Source organism: Dreissena polymorpha, chromosome 10 (assembly GCF_020536995.1).
Source record: "Dreissena polymorpha isolate Duluth1 chromosome 10, UMN_Dpol_1.0, whole genome shotgun sequence".
Classification (NCBI taxonomy): domain Eukaryota; kingdom Metazoa; phylum Mollusca; class Bivalvia; order Myida; family Dreissenidae; genus Dreissena; species Dreissena polymorpha.
Genome location: NC_068364.1, coordinates 43,113,621 through 43,127,241, shown reverse-complemented (window position 1 = coordinate 43,127,241; position 13,621 = coordinate 43,113,621). Strand labels below are relative to the sequence as shown.

At 37.8% G+C, this 13,621-nt stretch overlaps 2 protein-coding genes and 1 long non-coding RNA gene across 4 annotated transcripts in view; 1 reads left to right on the top strand and 2 right to left on the bottom strand.

Moving 5' to 3' along the window:
- LOC127847548 (uncharacterized) overlaps positions 1-13,621 on the top strand; it is a 285,306-nt gene that overhangs the window by 223,901 nt on the left and 47,784 nt on the right. The gene's annotated exons all lie outside the window — the stretch shown is intronic.
- The window catches only part of LOC127847550 (uncharacterized), a 203,499-nt gene that overhangs the window by 160,228 nt on the left and 29,650 nt on the right, over positions 1-13,621 (bottom strand). Inside the window, exons 2-4 of one of the 2 annotated variants that reach the window (XR_008034028.1) lie at positions 12,575-12,734; positions 8,817-10,651; positions 4,703-5,224 (exon numbers count right to left, since the gene is read on the bottom strand). The exons of the other annotated variant lie outside the window; for it this stretch is intronic. The gene's annotated coding sequence lies outside the window, so the exon portion shown is untranslated. The remainder of the gene's footprint in view (positions 1-4,702; positions 5,225-8,816; positions 10,652-12,574; positions 12,735-13,621) is intronic. 2 annotated transcript variants of the gene reach the window in all.
- Positions 6,690-8,207, bottom strand: LOC127847562 (uncharacterized). The gene is made up of 2 exons (XR_008034039.1): positions 7,951-8,207; positions 6,690-6,873 (listed from the first exon to the last, which is right to left on the bottom strand). It is a non-coding gene; the product is annotated as an uncharacterized LOC127847562 (long non-coding RNA).

Here is a 13,621-nt window from a genome sequence, read left to right as displayed (position 1 = left end):
CCTGTGCCATCCATTTATATTTTAAGGATCAATTATTTATATAGTGTTTGAGATATGCTGTAGAGAATAAAATATAAAGAAATGAAAGAAAGCGAGGAAATTAGAGAAGAAGACTATAAACAGTTACTGTTCTTTGTCACTGTATTTTTCCTTACAAGTTATGCAAATGCTTTATTCTTTCTTTTAAACAAAAATATTCACACAACTTTACACAACTGTGGGCACAATGTTAGTTAGTTTAAACGTATTTATTGCATCAAATATGCATGGGATTGGATTACAAGTTTTTGCAACATTATTTGTTAGTTATTAACCCTGAATAGAATATAACTTACACAGCCTCTGAATCCCATGTGTGGTGAGATACAGTGATATTAATTTGATCTTGTGCAAAAGTGACTTGGCCAATGATAATTTAGGGCTTTGTCACAAGATGACCATCTACCAATCAAAGCAATACTTCATGGGGATCAAACAACTGAAGTATCAATTTAATCCCGTGAGAAATGTAGATGTTGTTTGATAAAATCTTTTTACGTTATATGCAGACAAAACGCTCATTTTACTGACCAACTACATGTAACGGTGGATGATTTCATCGCTAGGCACTCAACGTTGTGGGGTGACCCTTGACCTGGTTAGGAAAAGAGAGGCAACATGATAAAAATCAAACAATAAATTAAAGCAAAGTAAACAAGGGCTGTTTGTAAAACATGCATGCCCCCCATATGGGCTGTCTGTTGTAGTGGCAGCCATAGTGTGAATACGTTTTTTGTCACTGTGACCTTGACCTTTGACCTAGTGACCTGAAAATCAATAGGGGTCATCTGCGTGTCATGATCAAGGTACCTATGAAGTGTCATGATCCTAGGCAAAAGCGTTCTTGAGTTATCATCCGGAAACAATTTTACTGTTTCAGGTCAGCATGACCTTGACCTTTGACCTAGTGACCTGAAAATCAATAGGGGTCATCTGCGTGTCATGATCAAGGTACCTATGAAGTGTCATAATCCTAGGCAAAAGCGTTCTTGCGTTATCATCCGGAAACAATTTTACTGTTTCGGGTCACCGTGACCTTGACCTTTGACCTAATGACCTGAAAATCAATATGGGTCATCTGCGTGTCATGATCAATGTACCTATGAAGTTTCATGATCCTAGGCGTAAGCGTTCTCGTGTTATCATCCGGAAAGCATATAACTATTTCGGGTCACCGTGACCTTTGACCTTGTGACCTCAAAATCGAAAGAGGTCATCTGCGAGTCGTGATCAATCTACCTATGAAGTTTCATGATCCTAGGCGTATGCGTTCTTGAGTTATCATCCGGAAACAATTTTACTGTTTCAGGTCAGCATGACCTTGACCTTTGACCTAGTGACCTGAAAATCAATAGGGGTCATCTGCGTGTCATGATCAAGGTACCTATGAAGTGTCATAATCCTAGGCAAAAGCGTTCTTGCGTTATCATCCGGAAACAATTTTACTGTTTCGGGTCACCGTGACCTTGACCTTTGACCTAATGACCTGAAAATCAATATGGGTCATCTGCGTGTCATGATCAATGTACCTATGAAGTTTCATGATCCTAGGCGTAAGCGTTCTCGTGTTATCATCCGGAAAGCATATAACTATTTCGGGTCACCGTGACCTTTGACCTTGTGACCTCAAAATCGAAAGAGGTCATCTGCGAGTCGTGATCAATCTACCTATGAAGTTTCATGATCCTAGGCGTATGCGTTCTTGAGTTATCATCCAAAAACCATTTTACTATTTTGTGTCACCATGACCTTGACCTTTGACCTAGTGACCTCAAAATTAATAGGGGTCATCTGCGAGTCATGATCAATCTACCTATGGAGTTTCATGATCCTAGGCATATGCGTTCTTGAGTTATTATCCGGAAACCATTTTACTATTTCGGGTCACCGTGACCTTGACCTTTGACCTAGTGACCTCAAAATCAAAAGGGGTTATCTGCGAGTCATGATCAATGTACCTATGAAGTTTCATGATCTTAGGCGTATTCGTTCTTGAGTTATCATCTGGAAACCATTTTACTATTTCGGGTCACCGCTGCTGCTGGTTGTTCTATTAAACATGAACCTTCAGGAATAACCAGGCCAATCAGGGATAAAACTTTCCACTTTTATAGAATTTTTGTTTTAAAGAAATATGTTCTTAGCCAAATCCAATTTGTAAGTGGTGTCCCTGATTGGAGTCAAACACTTTACGCATTCAACCCGTTTCCCAGCGCAAGGCTCATATCTGTTTTTAAAGCTTCTATTACTCTGATAATTACAACACAAAGTGAACATAATCTGTTATATCTAATCCTTTTAACGACTTGTTATTTCTGTTTTAATTTTTGATTCATGGCTTGGTGTAAACATTAAACTCACTTTGCCATAGACAAAAGTAACCCAACAATGCTGAGGTTGGCATAAAAAAGACATAATTTTGTATCTCGTGAATGAAATTAAAAACAAATGATGAATTTGCCTTGTTTTCAATTATGGAACATTTAAATTGCTTTAGAGCAAAATCGTTACATATAAGGGTTTTTTATTTTCAGCTACTTAAAAACATATGGAATTGATTATGCTCTAAATCAATCTAAATGTTCCATAATTGAAAACAATTCAAATGGTAGCTAAAGATGTTCAATTTTAAATACAAATTTGAGGGTCAAGCTTGAACCTTATGCATTTTCTTCACATGTCTATATACAATACAATAGTTTGTGACTGAACCCTTAAACTTAGTTAAGATAAACTGGTAAATTAATTGAAGAGCAGAAACCTCAGTTTGCATAGGGTTTAACCTTATTTGTTAAAACTTGATTCCATCTAAAGTATTAGGCAATGGCACAGTGACCCCTTTTGCGATGGGAAAAGGACTTACCTATTGAGACGTACTGGTTGTGTTGTAGTTGGGGAACACCGTTCTCTGGGCCTGAACTTGTGAGTATAAGCCCTCTGTGAACAGATAAAAGGACCTTAGCACATCCTAGAAATGTGTCCCTGTAAACCAAATAATTCAATGCATTCTGGAATGTCATCAATTACATTGGATGTAAATCAAGTTTGTTTGAGTAAAAAAAGAAATACATTATATTTGAAAACTCTTGATACAAATGAGATATACACTAAACACTTCATACAAACATACAAACATAGACTACTATATACTGTACACTAGAAGCAAACATTTTTCATCCATCTGAAACCAATATTTATTAAGTGCACTTCAACAGCAAGACAAATCGGTATGCACCCCCCTTTGCCATTTCAAGGCAATTATGAATATTAACGATAACATAATGATTTTATTAAGTTAAAATTAGCAGCCATGATAGAGATTTATTAATATATGAAAAGCACAAAGTATTTTAATTGAAATTTGAAGTAGACAAGAGATGTGTTCGTCAGAAACACAATGCTCCTTATTGTGAGGCTTTGAAATACAATTTCAATATATCATTTGGCAGGTTTAGAAATTATCTCCCTTTTAAAGCTTATTTCTTCCCTCGGATTGTATTTTTTGACTTTTGACCTTGAAGGATGACCTTGCCCTTTCATCACTCAAAATGTGCAGCTTCATGAGATACAGATGCATGTCAAATATCAAGTTGCTAGCTTCAATATTACAAAATTTATGGCCAATGTTTAAGTTTTCGGACGGACGGACAGACTGACTGACGGACAGTTCAACTGCTATATGCCACCCTACCGGGGGCATAAAAACTGAACATTATACATGGTAAATGACAGTACCAATGTACCTTATGGATGAGGTAAACTTGGCGCCACATCAGGAGAGTTTGGAGCCCAAGAATTAGACTGGCTTCACCATGCAGCTAGGACATGTTGAGCATTTGCCCCAAGGTCCTGGGCCAGGAAGTGTTGCTGGGCATCTGGGCCCAGCTGACCAGAGATCCTGTTTTTCAGCAGGGTACCGATCTATGATTGCTAGGAACTAGCTCTTAAAACAAAAATCGGCAATTTAAATAAATATTGAAAATAAATGAAGATAATAATTTTATAATGTGCTGAAGGCATTAAATAATTGTTTTACTTAAATTTAATAGAATTTAATAATTAAAGTGGATTTTTTTATTGCAAGGAGAAACTGTTGTTCAAGGGCTAAATTTCAGCAGTAAAATAGACACAACTATGCCCTGACCTTTGATTAAAACTGATATCAGATTAACTTTTATTTGCTTTTTATTTACCAAGTTTGAAAAATTTAAAATCAGAGAATTCACATTTTATGCTAGGAACTTTTCCTCAATCAGGCAGAAAAAGGACTGACGTTAAGTGAACTATATGAGCCTCATTCTCAGATAAATGTATGCTCAGTCTGCACAGGCTAATCTGGGATGACACTTTAATAGGACTTAATGTAGGTGCAGTCTGCACAGGCTAATCTGGGATGACACTTTAATAGGACTTAATGTAGGTGCAGTCTGCACAGGCTAATCAGGGATGACACTTTAATAGGGCTTAATGTATGAACAGTCTGCACAGGCTAATCTGGGATGACACTTTAATAGGGCTTAATGTATGAACAGTCTGCACAGGCTAATCTGGGATGACACTTTAATAGGACTTAATGTATGTGCAGTCTGCACAGGCTAATCTGGAATGACAATTTAAGCACATACATGAAGCCCCATATCCCAGAACACCACTAAGATACTACTTATTGTTCTTGTTGCTGCTGCTGCTGCTGTGACTGGGCCATAGACAGAGATGGTGTGAGTCCCGACGCCGAAGTCGCCACCTCAAACCTGAGAATTGCTGACAACAACTGTTGTTGAATGGCGTCAATCGCATACTGCTCTCCAGGCCTAAGGTTCACATTATTCGAGAACAACATATCGAGGTCAGTCACATTAACCAACGTGTCACGCAACGCCTGCTCTACCTGTTGGATCAGTTGGTTTCAGTTCTAGCGACTTGTCCGGCCTAATTTGTCGACGCCCATCATCCAATTGTTGCTAAGCGACATCGATGCCAAGACGGAAGTCGAACTCACAAAGGCTCTGCTGTTGGAAGTGTTGATGTAGCCAACATGGGAGGAGATATTGATAGGAGGCTTGGTAGTCTGACGCAAGATGTCTTCATGCTGAATTTCTTACGCGAGTTGTAGTATTTGTGCAAGAAGGGGGTTGTCATCGACTTTCACTTCAATGACGTTTGTCATGTTTGCTAGTAAAGTTCACTGAAAAGGAAATGGAAAGTAAACTAAAACCGGATTGTTTAGTGACACATGAATAAGCCTTGCAACACCTTACCTTACAGACTTGTTTTTTAAATGCCAAACATTGTGCCTATAATTGATAACTCAGAATAACGTAGTATCAATGTTTTACGCGCACCAACTTGAAATTGGAATTTTTGGGTTTGTAGCAAGGTGTTATATTTATTTTTTGTAAATCAAAAACAGGCATTACTTGAGCAATTAAGAATGTGAGACTTTAAACCTTTAATTGTGTGACTATAGAACTTTAAATGTGAGACTATATAATTTTAAATGTGATACTCAGCAACTTAAAATGTGCGACAACACAACTTTAAATGTTACAATCTACATATTTAAGTGTGAGTCTGCACACCTTTTAATGTGACAGTTTATGACTTATACCTGAGACTTAACAACTTTGAATGTGAGACAATACAACTGTATGGCATTTAATAAGAAACAATAGATGTGAGTTCAAAATAATAATTAAACTTAGTGAAATAAGCAAACTAGAGCTTTGTCACAGATGTGACGAATACCCCCACAAGCCCCATTGATACATAATATTTTGCATGTCGTCTTCACAAAAACAGCGGGCACCATGCTCAATTTTTAAAATGCACTAAGTGACCCCTTGACCTAGTTTTTCACCCAGAAAGGCCCATGTTCTAACTTGGCCTTAAGATCATCTCCATAAAACTTCAGACCAAGTTTGGTGAAGATTGGATGTAAACTACTTGAATTAGAGAGCGGACAACATGCTGAATGTTAAAAATGCACAAAGTGACCCGGTGACCTAGTTTTTAAGGCCCGGAATGGCCCATGTTCAAACTTGTCCTAGAGATCATTTAGAAAAAACTTGTGACCAAGTTTGGTGAGGATTGGATGAAAACTACTTGAATTAGAGAGCGGACAACATGCAGAATGTTAAAAACGCACCAAGTGACCCCGTGCCCTAGTTTTTAACCCGACAAGGCCCATGTTCGAACTTGGCCTAGACATCATGTAGATACAACTTCTGACCAAGTTTGGTGAAGATCGGATGAAAACTATTTGAATTAGAGAGCGGACACTTAATACGGACCGACAGACAGGCCGAAAGACCGACAGACAAGTTCACTCCTTTATTCCCCCCTAAACTTCGCCTGTTATTCTGATAAAAAACTTTTATATGTGCTATAACTAGGGACTAGCTTTGTGCAGAGTTTATTTTAACCATTTTTGGATTGGGACAATTCGTAAACAAGAGTTCCGCGGTCGGAGATGACCGCATTGAAGCCGGATTTTTGATTTGAATGACAGGAAAGTACCTTTCGTGTTTTTGTCAATGCAATACTTAAATTACTGAAATATTGTTCAAAGGTCTACTAGTGCTGGCCAACCTTCATGTCCAGTTTGAAGACTGTAAGTCCAAGCATAAGAAAGTTATACCATGAAATAAGAATTTTAACATTTTTACATTCAAGGTCACGGTGACCTTGACCTTAAAATGACCAGTGGTCATCTACTAGTTCTGGCCAACCTTCATATCAAGTTTGAAGACTCTAGGTCTAAGCATACCAAAGTATTAACAACTTTAACATATTTACATCCAAGGTCACAGTGACCTGGACCTTCAAATGAATGACCTTGAAATGACCAGTGGTCATCTAAGTGTGCTTGCAAACCTTTACGTCAAGTTTGAGATTCTAGGTCCAAGCATACCAAAGTTATAACAATTTTAACATTTTAACATTGAAGGTCACAGTGACCTTGACCTTCAAATGAATGACATTGAAATGAGCAGTGGTGATCTTCTAGTACTGGCCAACCTTTATGTCAAGTTTGAAGACTCTAGGTACAAGCATACCAAAGTTATAACATGGAATAAGAACTTTAACATTTTTACCTACCAAAGTTATAAGAACTTTAACATTTTTACATTCAAGGTCACAGTGACCTTGACCTTAGAATGAATGACCTTGAAATGACCAGTGGTCATCTAAGTGTGCTTGCAAACCTTCATGTCAAGTTTGAAGACTCTATGTCCAAGCATACCAAAGTTATAACAATTTTAACATTTTAACATTTAAGGTCACAGTGACCTTGACCTTCAAATGAATGACATTGAAATGACCAGTGGTCATCTTCTAGTACTGGCCAATCTTTATTTCAAGTTTGAAGACTCTAGGTACAAGCATACCAAAGTTATAACATGAAATAAGAACTTTAACATTTTTACATTCAAGGTCACAGTGACCTTGACCTTCAAATGAATGACCTTGAAATGTCCAGTGGTTACTTACTAGTTCTGGCCAACCTTCATGTCAAGTTTCAAGACTCTAGGTCCAAGCATACCAAAGTTATAACAACTTTAACATTTTTACATTCAAGGTCACAGTGACCTTGACCTTCAAATGAATGACCTTGAAATGTCCAGTGGTTACTTACTAGTTCTGGCCAACCTTCATGTCAAGTTTCAAGACTCTAGGTCCAAGCATACCAAAGTTATAACAACTTTAACATTTTTATATTGAAGGTCACAGTGACCTTCACCTTCAAATGAATGACCTTGAAATGACCAGTGGTCATCTGTTAATCCTGGCCAACCTTCATGTCAAGTTTGAAGACTCTAGGTCCAAGCATACCAAAGTTATACCATGAAATAAGAACTTTAACATTTTTACATTCAAGGTCACAGTGACCTTGACCTTCAAATGAATGACCTTGAAATGACCAGTGGTTACTAACTAGTTATGGCCAACCTTCATGTCAAGTTTCAAGACTCTAGGTCCAAGCATACCAAAGTTATAACAACTTTAACATTTTTTATATTGAAGGTCACAGTGACCTTGACCTTCAAATGAATGACCTTGAAATGACCAGTGGTCATCTGTTAATCCTGGCCAACCTTCATGTCAAGTTTGAAGACTCTAGGTCCAAGCATACCAAAGTTATACCATGAAATAAGAACTTTAACATTTTCGAGCACGCCGCCACCCCGCCACCCCGCCCGCCCCCCCCGACAACATCAATCTATAAGCCGAGATTTTTTCGAAAAAAATCCGGCTAAAAATCATAGTGTTTTGAATTTAATTGGGAAAATGGTCGTAGATTTTGCTAAACATAATTTAAAAAAATAGAATAAGTGCTATCAAGATAATTGCACAAAGGTTCAACTTATAGAGCTGCATAAGGAAACAAACTCAATTTGTAACCTATTAACACATTGTTTGGGGTCAAACCTTGAATTGAGAACTTTAGCCAGTAATTATGGAAAAAATAAACTGTTTAAGATTAGGAATGGGACTCAATTTTGACCCCAATTTCGACAAAATGAATAACACTGTATGATCTTACCTGAAGCTCAAGAAGCTGAGCTGATAATTATGCTGGCCTCGGGATATTGCCAAAGGCTGAATTTGAGTTCTGATTAATTCAATATTGCAACCTATCAAAACATTCTTTTTCTTCCAGGAAACCATGAATTGAGAACTTAAGCCAGTAATCATGGATATAGACTTTTTGAGATGAGAATTGGGCTGAATTTCGGCCCCTATTTCAACAAAATAATTAACACGTAAGGTCTCACCTGAAGCTCAAGAAGCTGATATGACATGCTGGCCTTGCTGATATTGATAAGAGCCGAGTTTGAGTTCTGCTTTCTTCAGGTTGAGAGTCGAAGGGCGTACTGGACCACACAACAAAACTGCTGTTATTTTTCAAAGCCTTCTCTTGCATCAATTCAATGCGAGGCCTTTTAGGCTTGGAGTGCTAAGTCCTCATACCAAAACCAGACATGTTCACTTTAAGCACCTTGTTCACAATAGTGGGCGTAATTCGGGCTGTGGCACACCCCATGGATGTATGGATCTCTTAGTGTTTACAACAAGGTCTTTACTGCCTTTCTGTGTCATCATTGATGTATTGTGCTCTGGGTGTTTACAACCAAGTCATTACTGTCTTTCTGTGTCAGCATGGATTTATCGTGCTCTGGGTGTTCACAGCATAGTCATGACTGCCTTTCTGTTTCCGCATGGATGTATTGTGCTCTGTGTTCACAGCCAAGTAATTACTGCCTTTCTGTGTCAGCATGGGTGTATCGTGTTCTGTGTTCACAACCAAGTCATTACTGCCTTTCTGAGTCAACATTGATGTATTGTGCTCTGGGTGTTTACAACCAAGTCATTACTGCCTTTCTGTGTCAGCATGGATGTATTGTGCTCTGGGTGTTCACAGCGTAGTCATTACTGCCTTTCTGTGTCAGCATGGATTTATCTTGCTCTGGGAGTTCACAGCATAATCATTACTGCCTTTCTGTGTCAGCATGGATATATCTTGCTCTGGGTGTTCACAGCATAGTCATTACTTCCTTTCTGTGTCAGCATGGATGTAGCGTGCTCTGGGTGTTCACAGCATAGTCATTACTGCCTTTCTGTGTCAGCATGGATGTATTGTGCTCTGGGTGTTTACATCATAGTCATTACTTCCTTTCTGTGTCAGCATGGATGTAGCTTGCTCTGGGTGTTCACAGCATAGTCATTACTGCCTTTTTGTGTCAGCATGGATATATCTTGCTCTGGGTGTTCACAGCATAGTCATTACTACCTTTCTGTGTCAGCATGGATATATCTTGCTCTGGGTGTTCACAGCATAGTCATTACTGCCTTTCTGTGTCAGCATGGATGTAGCATGCTCTGGGTATTCACAACCAAGTCATTACTGCATTTCTTTGTCAGCAAGGATGTAGCGTGCTCTGGGTTTTCACCATCAAGTCATTACTGCCTTTTTGTGTCAGCATGGATGTATCGTGCTCTGGGTATTCACAACCAAGTCATTACTGCCTTTCTTTGTCGGTAACATTGCCAAAAGTCCGTTCTATTATGATATTTTGGCCGCTGAGAGGACAATCTGGGGCAGTCCGTAACCCTATTGTCGTCCAAACTATCAACAGCAGAAGCATCCCACTAGGAAAGCTTACGCTTTTATTGTTCCTTGATTTTCTCCCGTCCAATTTCTGTTTGTCCCATAAAGATTGGAACAAGTTATTGAACTTTTTATTCTTCAGGATATTTGTTGTGATGTCCAACAGCAACAACTGACTGTTAGCGTTACCATAACTACAGCTATAACTTTTCGTGTTTGTAAAACTCGTCCCTCTCAGGCCCACGCGGAACTCTAGCTTAACAGAACTACCCAGGCTTATGTGTGGACAACTTGACGTGGGCATTGTGTTTGTTCAGACCAGAATCATGCTCAGAATTTTCTGCAGAACGGAGTTGTTCAACGATGCTGACTTTTTGAGTCAGGAGGTCAAGGGGGAGGAGTTAGAAGTCAGGGGAGGAGAAGGGTCGTTCTGGACTGGGGCTCCTGCAGGCGGGACTCGTGCGGTTGCTGGGCCAACTCGATATCAATGCTGGTGCTCTGCTGAAAACAACAACAACACAGTGGGTGATAGGAACTTGTAACAAATCATATTATTATCTATATCTATAACAAACTATGCCTCTTGACAGGTTGTGAAGGTTTTCAACAACATGAATTTCTAATCTGGCATTTTATTGGTTCCTTGTTTTTAATAGCATGAAAATAAATACAATTAAGTCATTTTGTACTCAAACAAGAAAAGTGTTGGCTAATGCTATACTTATCTGTACATTTATATCTATTATCTTTACTCCATTTTCAGAGATGTATTTTCATAAGCCAATATGCGGATCACTAATGTCAGAAAGTGTCGTCCCAGATTAGCATGTGAAATTCACATAAGCTAATAAGGGAGGGTACTTTCTGACTAGACTGGATTTTCATAAAGAGGATTATTTGTTCAATGAAAAATACCTTTAAGAGGAAAGTGTTGTCCATGATTAGCCTGTGTGGACTGCACAGGCTAATCTGTGACAACAATTTAAGCCAGTGCCCCAGATAAGCTGCGTATCTGCGTCTTTCACCCTATTAAAATGTCAAAAAACGCAAAGAAATTCAACATGCGTATTGAAAACGCAACCATTTTGATTTGTACGCAAATTCGTCAAATTCGATGCGTACGACACAATGGCTTCAATCGAAAATGCTTTGCTTATTTTCGGTAATTTCTCTTTGAAATAATTATCGTCACGCGTCTTTATTAAGCAAGCGCCTGGATGACGGAGCATGAAAACAGTCAAGCTTTATTCAAACTCTCTGCGTTCTAGATTTCATAGTTAAATAAAGCGTCTGATCAAATTATTTTCCTCGACATACATGCATTTTTAATCTGACTTTATCCGTCGCTGATTGTACATGTATTTAAAAAGCGCCTGTACTTTCAGTTTCTATAACGATGCGAAATAAAAATATCTAAGAGAGGTCGAAAGACGTCCGCTATTGTTGCGCAAAAATATCAGTCGATCGCAAACTGTTTCGAACCAAGAAAGCAAGAGCCAAATGATCATTCGTGTTATCGATTTTTTTTTGTTTTAAGTTAATATTAAGGACAGTTTCAATGATTAAAATGTTATGAAACATCAGTTTATTAAAGTTAATTATGATAGTTTAAAGTTTTATTGAATCAATACAAGTGAGCATCTTCCACAAAGGTAAAACATCAGTGATATAAAGGTATGCATTTTTATTAATCATTTCACCCTATTTCAAGAAGGAAATCACCCTATTTTTCAAAATCAATGGGTGAAAACCCTATTTCTCAAATAATTATCTGGGGCACTGTTTAAGCACATGCATTAGGCCCCATTTTTCCACATCACAGCTTATTTATCTATTAGCCAATTTTTTGCTGCATAACAAAAAGAAGGAAAACCATCTGGTTTAAAATTTTATATTTTTTAATTGTACTTATTCTATTTATCACATTACTTTTAAAATGCCATTAGATATGTTTTATTGTTAATATATATTTCAATAAATGAGAGGCAACAATATTAATATTTGGTTTAAACCTATTTATTTAAGCTCGATTACATCGAAAGCCTAAGGCTTATATAAACGCTCTCGAGTCCGTTTCCTGGGCCTAGAACCAGTATTTGGGTGTCTTTGGGGAAGATCTAAAGAACGCTCCCACGGTGGGGATCGAACCCGTGACCTCCCGGTCGCTAGGCGGACACCATATCCATTTCACCACAGCGACCAATAATATTAATTAATATTAATATTTAAAAATAATATTAATGTCTCACCAACGTTGCAAAAAACACACACACACATTTTATTTTACCATGCCTTTACAGATCTTTGATGGTTAAAATATGTTTAAATTCACACTAGAAAACAGTTTTAAAGTCAATCAACATGTAAGTTGTAAGACATAAAATAATAAATATAACATTAAACAACTGAAGGGCAACAACTCACTGCTGGTGCAGATCTACAGTTCTCTCCCTTGTTAGTATCAGCTAAAATGTCCTTCATGTTGCAATACAAGGACATGGAAAGGCTGTGTCACCCTAACATCGCTGGACTTTGATTTGGCTGAGCCTTTCACTACTCCGTTGTCTTCTGTGCTTAGCAGTTGCTGTAACATTGAGAAAACCAATATGAAGTCTTTTGAAATAGTAAATTATTAATACACCACCAATTTTTTTGCCAAATTGAAAAAAGTATCTGTACCACACCAATGAGGAAAATTAGCGTAATAATATCAAACATCGGGAAAATTCTATCTTTTAATTTGGGAATTATAGGTCTTTTTAAATGCATGGAACTTAATAGCAAAAATCCAATCAAAATATATTCTTTGACATGCGTTTTTGTTGAAATGTTCAGTTTCAGTGCTCATTTTTTTAGTCCACTTGCATATAAGGAATTGCCTATTATGTGTACTTTATAAAGATGGAAAGAAAAGGCTTTTTTTCACATACACCTTGAAGTAAAAATTATGTTACAGGCCATTTGCCCTTAATAACTATCATATTACAATACTAGTTTGCCTGTACTTTGTTGACGCCTATAAATCTTTATTTTCAAAGTTACCAATAACAAAACAATATTTAGTCCAAGTTATTTTAAACATTAACTGTGTTTGATATGATATTTTGTGAACAAAATACAGCTCAAAATTTTCAATTTTGTGAACAAATGAGTAGCCAACTCTTAAAATGGCAAACTATGTTAAATTGGGAAATTGTGAGCTACTATTAGAATTGCTCAATATGTACAGTCGAAACTGACCTAACGGCCACCTGAATTTACCGGTCACCTGCAGACAACGGTCAGTCTGGAATCCCCCCGACGAAAAACACTCTATATTACACTTGAATTCAACGGCCACCTGTCCATAACAGCCAACGGCCACTACATTCCACTCCGAAATTCATGTTTGACCTGAAATCAACGGTCACGCGTCAGTCGTCTCGAGTCGCGAAAATTAAAAACACAGCACATCATGTGTCCGTCTATTTT